The sequence below is a fragment of the Haliotis asinina genome, chromosome 1 (genome assembly GCF_037392515.1).
Source record: "Haliotis asinina isolate JCU_RB_2024 chromosome 1, JCU_Hal_asi_v2, whole genome shotgun sequence".
Lineage (NCBI taxonomy): Eukaryota > Metazoa > Mollusca > Gastropoda > Lepetellida > Haliotidae > Haliotis > Haliotis asinina.
This window is the reverse complement of record NC_090280.1, coordinates 68398098-68413940: the sequence shown is the minus strand read 5'-3', so window position 1 is coordinate 68413940 and position 15843 is coordinate 68398098.

Here is a 15843-nt window from a genome sequence, read left to right as displayed (position 1 = left end):
TGTTAGAGTGTGTGTGTGCAGGGGTGGGTGAGTTGGTGTGTTCGGTTTTCCTTTTTCTATTGGTGTATGTTTGTGCTGTGGTGTGTGTGTTCTTTCTTTGTTGGAGTGTATTGGTGTGTAACTGTTGGTGTCTGATGAAATGTATGTGTGTGTTTGAATGTTCTGTATGTTGGTTTGTTCTTTCTGTTGATATATGTGTTGGTGTGTCTGTGTGTGTCGACTTGTACTGATGTATGTGTGTTGAAATGTTGTTGTTTGTTGGTGGTGTGTTGGTGTTCTTTGGTATATGTGCGTGTGTACGTTGGTGTGTGTGTGTTGTTGTGTTGGTGTTTGTGTGTTGGAGTGCATTGGTGTTTGTGTGTTTGTGTTGTGTGTCCGGGTTTGTGTGTGTGTTTCTGTTTGCTGATATGTACTGGTGTGTTAGAGTGTGTGTGTTCTAGGCTCTTTGAGTTTGTGTGTTGTGTGTGTCTTTTTGTATTGGTGTATGTCTGTGTTCTGCTGTGTGTGTCTTCTTTGTTGGAGTGTATTGGTGGGTAACTGTTGGTGTCTGATGAAATGTATCTGTGTGTTTGAGTGTTCTATATGTCGGTTTGTTGTTTGTGTTGATACATGTGTTGGTGTCCCTGTGTGTGTCGGCGTGTATTGATGTATGTGTGTTGAAATGCTCTAGTGTGTTGGAGTGTGTTTGTGTTGGTGTCCTTTAATACATGTGCCTGTGTACGTTGGTGTGTGTGTGTTGTTGTGTTGGTGTTTGTGTGTTGAGTCTTTTGGTGTTTGCATGTTTATGTTGTGTCTGTGGGTTTGTGTGTGTCGGAGTGTATTGATGTATGTGTGTTGAAATGTTGTGGTGTGTTGGTGTGTGTCTGTGTTGGTGCTCTTTGGTATATGTACATATGTACGTTGGTGTGTGTGTGTTGTTGTGTTGGTGTTTGTGTGTTGGAGTGTGTTGGTGTTTGTAGCTTTGTGTTGTGTGTCTGGGTTGGGTGTGTGTTTGTGTTTGCTGATTTGTGTTAGGGTGTTTGTGTGCAGGGGTGGGTGAGTTGGTGTCTTGGGTGTGTCTTTTTCTATTGGTGAATGTTTGTGTTCTTCTGTATGTATCTTCTTTCTTTGTTGGAGTGTATTGGTGTGTAACTGTTGGTGTCTGATGAAATGTATGTGTGTGTTTGAATGTTCTGTATGTTGGTTTGTTTTTTCTGTTGATATATGTGTTGGTGTGTCTGTGTGTGTCGACTTGTACTGATGTATGTGTGTTGAAATGTTGTTGTTTGTTGGTGGTGTGTTGGTGTTCTTTGGTATATGTGCGTGTGTACGTTGGTGTGTGTGTGTTGTTGTGTTGGTGTTTGTGTGTTGGAGTGTATTGGTGTTTGTGTGTTTGTGTTGTGTGTCCGGGTTTGTGTGTGTGTTTGTGTTTGCTGATATGTACTGGTGTGTTAGAGTGTGTGTGTTCTAGGCTCTTTGAGTTTGTGTGTTGTGTGTGTCTTTTTGTATTGGTGAATGTCTGTGTTCTGCTGTGTGTGTCTTCTTTGTTTGTTGGAGTGTATTGGTGGGTAACTGTTGGTGTCTGATGAAATGTATCTGTGTGTTTGAGTGTTCTATATGTTGGTTTGTTGTTTGTGTTGATACATGTGTTGGTGTCCCTGTGTGTGTCGGCGTGTATTGATGTATGTGTGTTGAAATGGTGTGGTGTGTTAGTGTGTGTGTGTTGGTGTTCTTTGGTATATGTGCGTGTGTACGTTGGTGTGTGTGTGTGTTGTTGTGTTGGTGTTTGTGTGTTGAGTCTTTTGGTGTTTGCATGTTTATGTTGTGTCTGTGGGTTTGTGTGTGTCGGAGTGTATTGATGTATGTGTGTTGAAATGTTGTGGTGTGTTGGTGTGTGTCTGTGTTGGTGTTCTTTGGTATATGTACATATGTACGTTGGTGTGTGTGTGTTGTTGTGTTGGTGTTTGTGTGTTGGAGTGTATTGGTGTTTGTGTGTTTGTGTTGTGTCTCTGGGTTGGGTATGTGTTAGAGTGTGTGTGTGCAGGGGTGGGTGAGTTGGTGTGTTCGGTTTTCCTTTTTGTATTGGTGTATGTTTGTGTTGTGGTGTGTGTGTTCTTTCTTTGTTGGAGTGTATTGTTGTGTAACTGTTGGTGTCTGATGAAATGTATGTGTGTGTTTAAATGTTCTGTATGTTGGTTTGTTCTTTCTGTTGATATATGTGTTGGTGTGTCTGTGTGTGTCGACTTGTACTGATGTATGTGTGTTGAAATGTTGTTGTTTGTTGGTGGTGTGTTGGTGTTCTTTGGTATATGTGCGTGTGTACGTTGGTGTGTGTGTGTTGTTGTGTTGGTGTTTGTGTGTTGGAGTGTATTGGTGTTTGTGTGTTTGTGTTGTGTGTCCGGGTTTGTGTGTGTGTTTGTGTTTCCTGATATGTACTGGTGTGTTAGAGTGTGTGTGTTCTAGGCTCTTTGAGTGTGTGTGTTGTGTGTGTCTTTTTGTATTGGTGAATGTCTGTGTTCTGCTGTGTGTGTCTTCTTTGTTTGTTGGAGTGTATTGGTGGGTAACTGTTGGTGTCTGATGAAATGTATCTGTGTCTTTGAGTGTTCTATATGTTGGTTTGTTGTTTGTGTTGATACATGTGTTGGTGTCCCTGTGTGTGTCGGCGTGTATTGATGTATGTGTGTTGAAATGGTGTGGTGTGTTAGTGTGTGTGTGTTGGTGTTCTTTGGTATATGTGCGTGTGTACGTTGGTGTGTGTGTGTGTTGTTGTGTTGGTGTTTGTGTGTTGAGTCTTTTGGTGTTTGCATGTTTATGTTGTGTCTGTGGGTTTGTGTGTGTCGGAGTGTATTGATGTATGTGTGTTGAAATGTTGTGGTGTGTTGGTGTGTGTCTGTGTTGGTGTTCTTTGGTATATGTACATATGTACGTTGGTGTGTGTGTGTTGTTGTGTTGGTGTTTGTGTGTTGGAGTGTATTGGTGTTTGTGTGTTTGTGTTGTGTCTCTGGGTTGGGTATGTGTTAGAGTGTGTGTGTGCAGGGGTGGGTGAGTTGGTGTGTTCGGTTTTCCTTTTTCTATTGGTGTATGTTTGTGTTGTGGTGTGTGTGTTCTTTCTTTGTTGGAGTGTATTGGTGTGTAACTGTTGGTGTCTGATGAAATGTATGTGTGTGTTTGAATGTTCTGTATGTTGGTTTGTTCTTTCTGTTGATATATGTGTTGGTGTGTCTGTGTGTGTCGACTTGTACTGATGTATGTGTGTTGAAATGTTGTTGTTTGTTGGTGGTGTGTTGGTGTTCTTTGGTATATGTGCGTGTGTACGTTGGTGTGTGTGTGTTGTTGTGTTGGTGTTTGTGTGTTGGAGTGCATTGGTGTTTGTGTGTTTGTGTTGTGTGTCCGGGTTTGTGTGTGTGTTTCTGTTTGCTGATATGTACTGGTGTGTTAGAGTGTGTGTGTTCTAGGCTCTTTGAGTTTGTGTGTTGTGTGTGTCTTTTTGTATTGGTGTATGTCTGTGTTCTGCTGTGTGTGTCTTCTTTGTTGGAGTGTATTGGTGGGTAACTGTTGGTGTCTGATGAAATGTATCTGTGTGTTTGAGTGTTCTATATGTCGGTTTGTTGTTTGTGTTGATACATGTGTTGGTGTCCCTGTGTGTGTCGGCGTGTATTGATGTATGTGTGTTGAAATGCTCTAGTGTGTTGGAGTGTGTTTGTGTTGGTGTCCTATAATACATGTGCCTGTGTACGTTGGTGTGTGTGTGTTGTTGTGTTGGTGTTTGTGTGTTGAGTCTTTTGGTGTTTGCATGTTTATGTTGTGTCTGTGGGTTTGTGTGTGTCGGAGTGTATTGATGTATGTGTGTTGAAATGTTGTGGTGTGTTGGTGTGTGTCTGTGTTGGTGCTCTTTGGTATATGTACATATGTACGTTGGTGTGTGTGTGTTGTTGTGTTGGTGTTTGTGTGTTGGAGTGTGTTGGTGTTTGTAGCTTTGTGTTGTGTGTCTGGGTTGGGTGTGTGTTTGTGTTTGCTGATATGTGTTAGGGTGTTTGTGTGCAGTGGTGGGTGAGTTGGTGTCTTGGGTGTGTCTTTCTCTAATGGTGAATGTTTGTGTTCTTCTGTGTGTATCTTCTTTCTTTGTTGGAGTGTATTGGTGTGTAACTGTTGGTGTCTGATGAAATGTATGTGTGTGTTTGAATGTTCTGTATGTTGTTTTGTTCTTTCTGTTGATATATGTGTTGGTGTGTCTGTGTGTGTCGACTTGTACTGATGTATGTGTGTTGAAATGTTGTTGTTTGTTGGTGGTGTGTTGGTGTTCTTTGGTATATGTGCGTGTGTACGTTGGTGTGTGTGTGTTGTTGTGTTGGTGTTTGTGTGTTGGAGTGTATTGGTGTTTGTGTGTTTGTGTTGTGTGTCCGGGTTTGTGTGTGTGTTTGTGTTTCCTGATATGTACTGGTGTGTTAGAGTGTGTGTGTTCTAGGCTCTTTGAGTGTGTGTGTTGTGTGTGTCTTTTTGTATTGGTGAATGTCTGTGTTCTGCTGTGTGTGTCTTCTTTGTTTGTTGGAGTGTATTGGTGGGTAACTGTTGGTGTCTGATGAAATGTATCTGTGTCTTTGAGTGTTCTATATGTTGGTTTGTTGTTTGTGTTGATACATGTGTTGGTGTCCCTGTGTGTGTCGGCGTGTATTGATGTATGTGTGTTGAAATGGTGTGGTGTGTTAGTGTGTGTGTGTTGGTGTTCTTTGGTATATGTGCGTGTGTACGTTGGTGTGTGTGTGTGTTGTTGTGTTGGTGTTTGTGTGTTGAGTCTTTTGGTGTTTGCATGTTTATGTTGTGTCTGTGGGTTTGTGTGTGTCGGAGTGTATTGATGTATGTGTGTTGAAATGTTGTGGTGTGTTGGTGTGTGTCTGTGTTGGTGTTCTTTGGTATATGTACATATGTACGTTGGTGTGTGTGTGTTGTTGTGTTGGTGTTTGTGTGTTGGAGTGTATTGGTGTTTGTGTGTTTGTGTTGTGTCTCTGGGTTGGGTATGTGTTAGAGTGTGTGTGTGCAGGGGTGGGTGAGTTGGTGTGTTCGGTTTTCCTTTTTCTATTGGTGTATGTTTGTGTTGTGGTGTGTGTGTTCTTTCTTTGTTGGAGTGTATTGGTGTGTAACTGTTGGTGTCTGATGAAATGTATGTGTGTGTTTGAATGTTCTGTATGTTGGTTTGTTCTTTCTGTTGATATATGTGTTGGTGTGTCTGTGTGTGTCGACTTGTACTGATGTATGTGTGTTGAAATGTTGTTGTTTGTTGGTGGTGTGTTGGTGTTCTTTGGTATATGTGCGTGTGTACGTTGGTGTGTGTGTGTTGTTGTGTTGGTGTTTGTGTGTTGGAGTGCATTGGTGTTTGTGTGTTTGTGTTGTGTGTCCGGGTTTGTGTGTGTGTTTCTGTTTGCTGATATGTACTGGTGTGTTAGAGTGTGTGTGTTCTAGGCTCTTTGAGTTTGTGTGTTGTGTGTGTCTTTTTGTATTGGTGTATGTCTGTGTTCTGCTGTGTGTGTCTTCTTTGTTGGAGTGTATTGGTGGGTAACTGTTGGTGTCTGATGAAATGTATCTGTGTGTTTGAGTGTTCTATATGTCGGTTTGTTGTTTGTGTTGATACATGTGTTGGTGTCCCTGTGTGTGTCGGCGTGTATTGATGTATGTGTGTTGAAATGCTCTAGTGTGTTGGAGTGTGTTTGTGTTGGTGTCCTATAATACATGTGCCTGTGTACGTTGGTGTGTGTGTGTTGTTGTGTTGGTGTTTGTGTGTTGAGTCTTTTGGTGTTTGCATGTTTATGATGTGTCTGTGGGTTTGTGTGTGTCGGAGTGTATTGATGTATGTGTGTTGAAATGTTGTGGTGTGTTGGTGTGTGTCTGTGTTGGTGTTCTTTGGTATATGTACATATGTACGTTGGTGTGTGTGTGCTGTTGTGTTAATGTTTGTGTGTTGGAGTGTATTGGTGTTTGTGTGTTTGTGTTGTGTGTCTGGGTTGGGTGTGTGTTTGTGTTTGCTGATATGTGTTAGGGTGTTTGTGTGCAGGGGTGGGTGAGTTGGTGTCTTGGGTGTGTCTTTTTCTATTGGTGAATGTTTGTGTTCTGCTGTGTGTATCTTCTTTCTTTGTTGGAGTGTATTGGTGTGTAACTGTTGGTGTCTGATGAAATGTATGTGTGTGTTTGAATGTTCTGTATGTTGTTTTGTTCTTTCTGTTGATATATGTGTTGGTGTGTCTGTGTGTGTCGACTTGTACTGATGTATGTGTGTTGAAATGTTGTTGTTTGTTGGTGGTGTGTTGGTGTTCTTTGGTATATGTGCGTGTGTACGTTGGTGTGTGTGTGTTGTTGTGTTGGTGTTTGTGTGTTGGAGTGTATTGGTGTTTGTGTGTTTGTGTTGTGTGTCCGGGTTTGTGTGTGTGTTTGTGTTTCCTGATATGTACTGGTGTGTTAGAGTGTGTGTGTTCTAGGCTCTTTGAGTGTGTGTGTTGTGTGTGTCTTTTTGTATTGGTGAATGTCTGTGTTCTGCTGTGTGTGTCTTCTTTGTTTGTTGGAGTGTATTGGTGGGTAACTGTTGGTGTCTGATGAAATGTATCTGTGTCTTTGAGTGTTCTATATGTTGGTTTGTTGTTTGTGTTGATACATGTGTTGGTGTCCCTGTGTGTGTCGGCGTGTATTGATGTATGTGTGTTGAAATGGTGTGGTGTGTTAGTGTGTGTGTGTTGGTGTTCTTTGGTATATGTGCGTGTGTACGTTGGTGTGTGTGTGTGTTGTTGTGTTGGTGTTTGTGTGTTGAGTCTTTTGGTGTTTGCATGTTTATGTTGTGTCTGTGGGTTTGTGTGTGTCGGAGTGTATTGATGTATGTGTGTTGAAATGTTGTGGTGTGTTGGTGTGTGTCTGTGTTGGTGTTCTTTGGTATATGTACATATGTACGTTGGTGTGTGTGTGTTGTTGTGTTGGTGTTTGTGTGTTGGAGTGTATTGGTGTTTCTGTGTTTGTGTTGTGTCTCTGGGTTGGGTATGTGTTAGAGTGTGTGTGTGCAGGGGTGGGTGAGTTGGTGTGTTCGGTTTTCCTTTTTCTATTGGTGTATGTTTGTGTTGTGGTGTGTGTGTTCTTTCTTTGTTGGAGTGTATTGGTGTGTAACTGTTGGTGTCTGATGAAATGTATGTGTGTGTTTGAATGTTCTGTATGTTGGTTTGTTCTTTCTGTTGATATATGTGTTGGTGTGTCTGTGTGTGTCGACTTGTACTGATGTATGTGTGTTGAAATGTTGTTGTTTGTTGGTGGTGTGTTGGTGTTCTTTGGTATATGTGCGTGTGTACGTTGGTGTGTGTGTGTTGTTGTGTTGGTGTTTGTGTGTTGGAGTGCATTGGTGTTTGTGTGTTTGTGTTGTGTGTCCGGGTTTGTGTGTGTGTTTCTGTTTGCTGATATGTACTGGTGTGTTAGAGTGTGTGTGTTCTAGGCTCTTTGAGTTTGTGTGTTGTGTGTGTCTTTTTGTATTGGTGTATGTCTGTGTTCTGCTGTGTGTGTCTTCTTTGTTGGAGTGTATTGGTGGGTAACTGTTGGTGTCTGATGAAATGTATCTGTGTGTTTGAGTGTTCTATATGTCGGTTTGTTGTTTGTGTTGATACATGTGTTGGTGTCCCTGTGTGTGTCGGCGTGTATTGATGTATGTGTGTTGAAATGCTCTAGTGTGTTGGAGTGTGTTTGTGTTGGTGTCCTATAATACATGTGCCTGTGTACGTTGGTGTGTGTGTGTTGTTGTGTTGGTGTTTGTGTGTTGAGTCTTTTGGTGTTTGCATGTTTATGTTGTGTCTGTGGGTTTGTGTGTGTCGGAGTGTATTGATGTATGTGTGTTGAAATGTTGTGGTGTGTTGGTGTGTGTCTGTGTTGGTGCTCTTTGGTATATGTACATATGTACGTTGGTGTGTGTGTGTTGTTGTGTTGGTGTTTGTGTGTTGGAGTGTGTTGGTGTTTGTAGCTTTGTGTTGTGTGTCTGGGTTGGGTGTGTGTTTGTGTTTGCTGATATGTGTTAGGGTGTTTGTGTGCAGTGGTGGGTGAGTTGGTGTCTTGGGTGTGTCTTTCTCTAATGGTGAATGTTTGTGTTCTTCTGTGTGTATCTTCTTTCTTTGTTGGAGTGTATTGGTGTGTAACTGTTGGTGTCTGATGAAATGTATGTGTGTGTTTGAATGTTCTGTATGTTGGTTTGTTTTTTCTGTTGATATATGTGTTGGTGTGTCTGTGTGTGTCGACTTGTACTGATGTATGTGTGTTGAAATGTTGTTGTTTGTTGGTGGTGTGTTGGTGTTCTTTGGTATATGTGCGTGTGTACGTTGGTGTGTGTGTGTTGTTGTGTTGGTGTTTGTGTGTTGGAGTGGATTGGTGTTTGTGTGTTTGTGTTGTGTGTCCGGGTTTGTGTGTGTGTTTGTGTTTGCTGATATGTACTGGTGTGTTAGAGTGTGTGTGTTCTAGGCTCTTTGAGTTTGTGTGTTGTGTGTGTCTTTTTGTATTGGTGAATGTCTGTGTTCTGCTGTGTGTGTCTTCTTTGTTTGTTGGAGTGTATTGGTGGGTAACTGTTGGTGTCTGATGAAATGTATCTGTGTCTTTGAGTGTTCTATATGTTGGTTTGTTGTTTGTGTTGATACATGTGTTGGTGTCCCTGTGTGTGTCGGCGTGTATTGATGTATGTGTGTTGAAATGGTGTGGTGTGTTAGTGTGTGTGTGTTGGTGTTCTTTGGTATATGTGCGTGTGTACGTTGGTGTGTGTGTGTGTTGTTGTGTTGGTGTTTGTGTGTTGAGTCTTTTGGTGTTTGCATGTTTATGTTGTGTCTGTGGGTTTGTGTGTGTCGGAGTGTTTTGATGTATGTGTGTTGAAATGTTGTGGTGTGTTGGTGTGTGTCTGTGTTGGTGTTCTTTGGTATATGTACATATGTACGTTGGTGTGTGTGTGTTGTTGTGTTGGTGTTTGTGTGTTGGAGTGTATTGGTGTTTGTGTGTTTGTGTTGTGTCTCTGGGTTGGGTATGTGTTAGAGTGTGTGTGTGCAGGGGTGGGTGAGTTGGTGTGTTCGGTTTTCCTTTTTCTATTGGTGTATGTTTGTGCTGTGGTGTGTGTTTTCTTTCTTTGTTGGAGTGTATTGGTGTGTAACTGTTGGTGTCTGATGAAATGTATGTGTGTGTTTGAATGTTCTGTATGTTGGTTTGTTCTTTCTGTTGATATATGTGTTGGTGTGTCTGTGTGTGTCGACTTGTACTGATGTATGTGTGTTGAAATGTTGTTGTTTGTTGGTGGTGTGTTGGTGTTCTTTGGTATATGTGCGTGTGTACGTTGGTGTGTGTGTGTTGTTGTGTTGGTGTTTGTGTGTTGGAGTGCATTGGTGTTTGTGTGTTTGTGTTGTGTGTCCGGGTTTGTGTGTGTGTTTCTGTTTGCTGATATGTACTGGTGTGTTAGAGTGTGTGTGTTCTAGGCTCTTTGAGTTTGTGTGTTGTGTGTGTCTTTTTGTATTGGTGTATGTCTGTGTTCTGCTGTGTGTGTCTTCTTTGTTGGAGTGTATTGGTGGGTAACTGTTGGTGTCTGATGAAATGTATCTGTGTGTTTGAGTGTTCTATATGTCGGTTTGTTGTTTGTGTTGATACATGTGTTGGTGTCCCTGTGTGTGTCGGCGTGTATTGATGTATGTGTGTTGAAATGCTCTAGTGTGTTGGAGTGTGTTTGTGTTGGTGTCCTTTAATACATGTGCCTGTGTACGTTGGTGTGTGTGTGTTGTTGTGTTGGTGTTTGTGTGTTGAGTCTTTTGGTGTTTGCATGTTTATGTTGTGTCTGTGGGTTTGTGTGTGTCGGAGTGTATTGATGTATGTGTGTTGAAATGTTGTGGTGTGTTGGTGTGTGTCTGTGTTGGTGCTCTTTGGTATATGTACATATGTACGTTGGTGTGTGTGTGTTGTTGTGTTGGTGTTTGTGTGTTGGAGTGTGTTGGTGTTTGTAGCTTTGTGTTGTGTGTCTGGGTTGGGTGTGTGTTTGTGTTTGCTGATTTGTGTTAGGGTGTTTGTGTGCAGGGGTGGGTGAGTTGGTGTCTTGGGTGTGTCTTTTTCTATTGGTGAATGTTTGTGTTCTTCTGTATGTATCTTCTTTCTTTGTTGGAGTGTATTGGTGTGTAACTGTTGGTGTCTGATGAAATGTATGTGTGTGTTTGAATGTTCTGTATGTTGGTTTGTTTTTTCTGTTGATATATGTGTTGGTGTGTCTGTGTGTGTCGACTTGTACTGATGTATGTGTGTTGAAATGTTGTTGTTTGTTGGTGGTGTGTTGGTGTTCTTTGGTATATGTGCGTGTGTACGTTGGTGTGTGTGTGTTGTTGTGTTGGTGTTTGTGTGTTGGAGTGTATTGGTGTTTGTGTGTTTGTGTTGTGTGTCCGGGTTTGTGTGTGTGTTTGTGTTTGCTGATATGTACTGGTGTGTTAGAGTGTGTGTGTTCTAGGCTCTTTGAGTTTGTGTGTTGTGTGTGTCTTTTTGTATTGGTGAATGTCTGTGTTCTGCTGTGTGTGTCTTCTTTGTTTGTTGGAGTGTATTGGTGGGTAACTGTTGGTGTCTGATGAAATGTATCTGTGTGTTTGAGTGTTCTATATGTTGGTTTGTTGTTTGTGTTGATACATGTGTTGGTGTCCCTGTGTGTGTCGGCGTGTATTGATGTATGTGTGTTGAAATGGTGTGGTGTGTTAGTGTGTGTGTGTTGGTGTTCTTTGGTATATGTGCGTGTGTACGTTGGTGTGTGTGTGTGTTGTTGTGTTGGTGTTTGTGTGTTGAGTCTTTTGGTGTTTGCATGTTTATGTTGTGTCTGTGGGTTTGTGTGTGTCGGAGTGTATTGATGTATGTGTGTTGAAATGTTGTGGTGTGTTGGTGTGTGTCTGTGTTGGTGTTCTTTGGTATATGTACATATGTACGTTGGTGTGTGTGTGTTGTTGTGTTGGTGTTTGTGTGTTGGAGTGTATTGGTGTTTGTGTGTTTGTGTTGTGTCTCTGGGTTGGGTATGTGTTAGAGTGTGTGTGTGCAGGGGTGGGTGAGTTGGTGTGTTCGGTTTTCCTTTTTGTATTGGTGTATGTTTGTGTTGTGGTGTGTGTGTTCTTTCTTTGTTGGAGTGTATTGTTGTGTAACTGTTGGTGTCTGATGAAATGTATGTGTGTGTTTAAATGTTCTGTATGTTGGTTTGTTCTTTCTGTTGATATATGTGTTGGTGTGTCTGTGTGTGTCGACTTGTACTGATGTATGTGTGTTGAAATGTTGTTGTTTGTTGGTGGTGTGTTGGTGTTCTTTGGTATATGTGCGTGTGTACGTTGGTGTGTGTGTGTTGTTGTGTTGGTGTTTGTGTGTTGGAGTGTATTGGTGTTTGTGTGTTTGTGTTGTGTGTCCGGGTTTGTGTGTGTGTTTGTGTTTCCTGATATGTACTGGTGTGTTAGAGTGTGTGTGTTCTAGGCTCTTTGAGTGTGTGTGTTGTGTGTGTCTTTTTGTATTGGTGAATGTCTGTGTTCTGCTGTGTGTGTCTTCTTTGTTTGTTGGAGTGTATTGGTGGGTAACTGTTGGTGTCTGATGAAATGTATCTGTGTCTTTGAGTGTTCTATATGTTGGTTTGTTGTTTGTGTTGATACATGTGTTGGTGTCCCTGTGTGTGTCGGCGTGTATTGATGTATGTGTGTTGAAATGGTGTGGTGTGTTAGTGTGTGTGTGTTGGTGTTCTTTGGTATATGTGCGTGTGTACGTTGGTGTGTGTGTGTGTTGTTGTGTTGGTGTTTGTGTGTTGAGTCTTTTGGTGTTTGCATGTTTATGTTGTGTCTGTGGGTTTGTGTGTGTCGGAGTGTATTGATGTATGTGTGTTGAAATGTTGTGGTGTGTTGGTGTGTGTCTGTGTTGGTGTTCTTTGGTATATGTACATATGTACGTTGGTGTGTGTGTGTTGTTGTGTTGGTGTTTGTGTGTTGGAGTGTATTGGTGTTTGTGTGTTTGTGTTGTGTCTCTGGGTTGGGTATGTGTTAGAGTGTGTGTGTGCAGGGGTGGGTGAGTTGGTGTGTTCGGTTTTCCTTTTTCTATTGGTGTATGTTTGTGTTGTGGTGTGTGTGTTCTTTCTTTGTTGGAGTGTATTGGTGTGTAACTGTTGGTGTCTGATGAAATGTATGTGTGTGTTTGAATGTTCTGTATGTTGGTTTGTTCTTTCTGTTGATATATGTGTTGGTGTGTCTGTGTGTGTCGACTTGTACTGATGTATGTGTGTTGAAATGTTGTTGTTTGTTGGTGGTGTGTTGGTGTTCTTTGGTATATGTGCGTGTGTACGTTGGTGTGTGTGTGTTGTTGTGTTGGTGTTTGTGTGTTGGAGTGCATTGGTGTTTGTGTGTTTGTGTTGTGTGTCCGGGTTTGTGTGTGTGTTTCTGTTTGCTGATATGTACTGGTGTGTTAGAGTGTGTGTGTTCTAGGCTCTTTGAGTTTGTGTGTTGTGTGTGTCTTTTTGTATTGGTGTATGTCTGTGTTCTGCTGTGTGTGTCTTCTTTGTTGGAGTGTATTGGTGGGTAACTGTTGGTGTCTGATGAAATGTATCTGTGTGTTTGAGTGTTCTATATGTCGGTTTGTTGTTTGTGTTGATACATGTGTTGGTGTCCCTGTGTGTGTCGGCGTGTATTGATGTATGTGTGTTGAAATGCTCTAGTGTGTTGGAGTGTGTTTGTGTTGGTGTCCTATAATACATGTGCCTGTGTACGTTGGTGTGTGTGTGTTGTTGTGTTGGTGTTTGTGTGTTGAGTCTTTTGGTGTTTGCATGTTTATGTTGTGTCTGTGGGTTTGTGTGTGTCGGAGTGTATTGATGTATGTGTGTTGAAATGTTGTGGTGTGTTGGTGTGTGTCTGTGTTGGTGCTCTTTGGTATATGTACATATGTACGTTGGTGTGTGTGTGTTGTTGTGTTGGTGTTTGTGTGTTGGAGTGTGTTGGTGTTTGTAGCTTTGTGTTGTGTGTCTGGGTTGGGTGTGTGTTTGTGTTTGCTGATATGTGTTAGGGTGTTTGTGTGCAGTGGTGGGTGAGTTGGTGTCTTGGGTGTGTCTTTCTCTAATGGTGAATGTTTGTGTTCTTCTGTGTGTATCTTCTTTCTTTGTTGGAGTGTATTGGTGTGTAACTGTTGGTGTCTGATGAAATGTATGTGTGTGTTTGAATGTTCTGTATGTTGGTTTGTTTTTTCTGTTGATATATGTGTTGGTGTGTCTGTGTGTGTCGACTTGTACTGATGTATGTGTGTTGAAATGTTGTTGTTTGTTGGTGGTGTGTTGGTGTTCTTTGGTATATGTGCGTGTGTACGTTGGTGTGTGTGTGTTGTTGTGTTGGTGTTTGTGTGTTGGAGTGGATTGGTGTTTGTGTGTTTGTGTTGTGTGTCCGGGTTTGTGTGTGTGTTTGTGTTTGCTGATATGTACTGGTGTGTTAGAGTGTGTGTGTTCTAGGCTCTTTGAGTTTGTGTGTTGTGTGTGTCTTTTTGTATTGGTGAATGTCTGTGTTCTGCTGTGTGTGTCTTCTTTGTTTGTTGGAGTGTATTGGTGGGTAACTGTTGGTGTCTGATGAAATGTATCTGTGTCTTTGAGTGTTCTATATGTTGGTTTGTTGTTTGTGTTGATACATGTGTTGGTGTCCCTGTGTGTGTCGGCGTGTATTGATGTATGTGTGTTGAAATGGTGTGGTGTGTTAGTGTGTGTGTGTTGGTGTTCTTTGGTATATGTGCGTGTGTACGTTGGTGTGTGTGTGTGTTGTTGTGTTGGTGTTTGTGTGTTGAGTCTTTTGGTGTTTGCATGTTTATGTTGTGTCTGTGGGTTTGTGTGTGTCGGAGTGTTTTGATGTATGTGTGTTGAAATGTTGTGGTGTGTTGGTGTGTGTCTGTGTTGGTGTTCTTTGGTATATGTACATATGTACGTTGGTGTGTGTGTGTTGTTGTGTTGGTGTTTGTGTGTTGGAGTGTATTGGTGTTTGTGTGTTTGTGTTGTGTCTCTGGGTTGGGTATGTGTTAGAGTGTGTGTGTGCAGGGGTGGGTGAGTTGGTGTGTTCGGTTTTCCTTTTTCTATTGGTGTATGTTTGTGCTGTGGTGTGTGTTTTCTTTCTTTGTTGGAGTGTATTGGTGTGTAACTGTTGGTGTCTGATGAAATGTATGTGTGTGTTTGAATGTTCTGTATGTTGGTTTGTTCTTTCTGTTGATATATGTGTTGGTGTGTCTGTGTGTGTCGACTTGTACTGATGTATGTGTGTTGAAATGTTGTTGTTTGTTGGTGGTGTGTTGGTGTTCTTTGGTATATGTGCGTGTGTACGTTGGTGTGTGTGTGTTGTTGTGTTGGTGTTTGTGTGTTGGAGTGCATTGGTGTTTGTGTGTTTGTGTTGTGTGTCCGGGTTTGTGTGTGTGTTTCTGTTTGCTGATATGTACTGGTGTGTTAGAGTGTGTGTGTTCTAGGCTCTTTGAGTTTGTGTGTTGTGTGTGTCTTTTTGTATTGGTGTATGTCTGTGTTCTGCTGTGTGTGTCTTCTTTGTTGGAGTGTATTGGTGGGTAACTGTTGGTGTCTGATGAAATGTATCTGTGTGTTTGAGTGTTCTATATGTCGGTTTGTTGTTTGTGTTGATACATGTGTTGGTGTCCCTGTGTGTGTCGGCGTGTATTGATGTATGTGTGTTGAAATGCTCTAGTGTGTTGGAGTGTGTTTGTGTTGGTGTCCTTTAATACATGTGCCTGTGTACGTTGGTGTGTGTGTGTTGTTGTGTTGGTGTTTGTGTGTTGAGTCTTTTGGTGTTTGCATGTTTATGTTGTGTCTGTGGGTTTGTGTGTGTCGGAGTGTATTGATGTATGTGTGTTGAAATGTTGTGGTGTGTTGGTGTGTGTCTGTGTTGGTGCTCTTTGGTATATGTACATATGTACGTTGGTGTGTGTGTGTTGTTGTGTTGGTGTTTGTGTGTTGGAGTGTGTTGGTGTTTGTAGCTTTGTGTTGTGTGTCTGGGTTGGGTGTGTGTTTGTGTTTGCTGATTTGTGTTAGGGTGTTTGTGTGCAGGGGTGGGTGAGTTGGTGTCTTGGGTGTGTCTTTTTCTATTGGTGAATGTTTGTGTTCTTCTGTATGTATCTTCTTTCTTTGTTGGAGTGTATTGGTGTGTAACTGTTGGTGTCTGATGAAATGTATGTGTGTGTTTGAATGTTCTGTATGTTGGTTTGTTTTTTCTGTTGATATATGTGTTGGTGTGTCTGTGTGTGTCGACTTGTACTGATGTATGTGTGTTGAAATGTTGTTGTTTGTTGGTGGTGTGTTGGTGTTCTTTGGTATATGTGCGTGTGTACGTTGGTGTGTGTGTGTTGTTGTGTTGGTGTTTGTGTGTTGGAGTGTATTGGTGTTTGTGTGTTTGTGTTGTGTGTCCGGGTTTGTGTGTGTGTTTGTGTTTGCTGATATGTACTGGTGTGTTAGAGTGTGTGTGTTCTAGGCTCTTTGAGTTTGTGTGTTGTGTGTGTCTTTTTGTATTGGTGAATGTCTGTGTTCTGCTGTGTGTGTCTTCTTTGTTTGTTGGAGTGTATTGGTGGGTAACTGTTGGTGTCTGATGAAATGTATCTGTGTGTTTGAGTGTTCTATATGTTGGTTTGTTGTTTGTGTTGATACATGTGTTGGTGTCCCTGTGTGTGTCGGCGTGTATTGATGTATGTGTGTTGAAATGGTGTGGTGTGTTAGTGTGTGTGTGTTGGTGTTCTTTGGTATATGTGCGTGTGTACGTTGGTGTGTGTGTGTGTTGTTGTGTTGGTGTTTGTGTGTTGAGTCTTTTGGTGTTTGCATGTTTATGTTGTGTCTGTGGGTTTGTGTGTGTCGGAGTGTATTGATGTATGTGT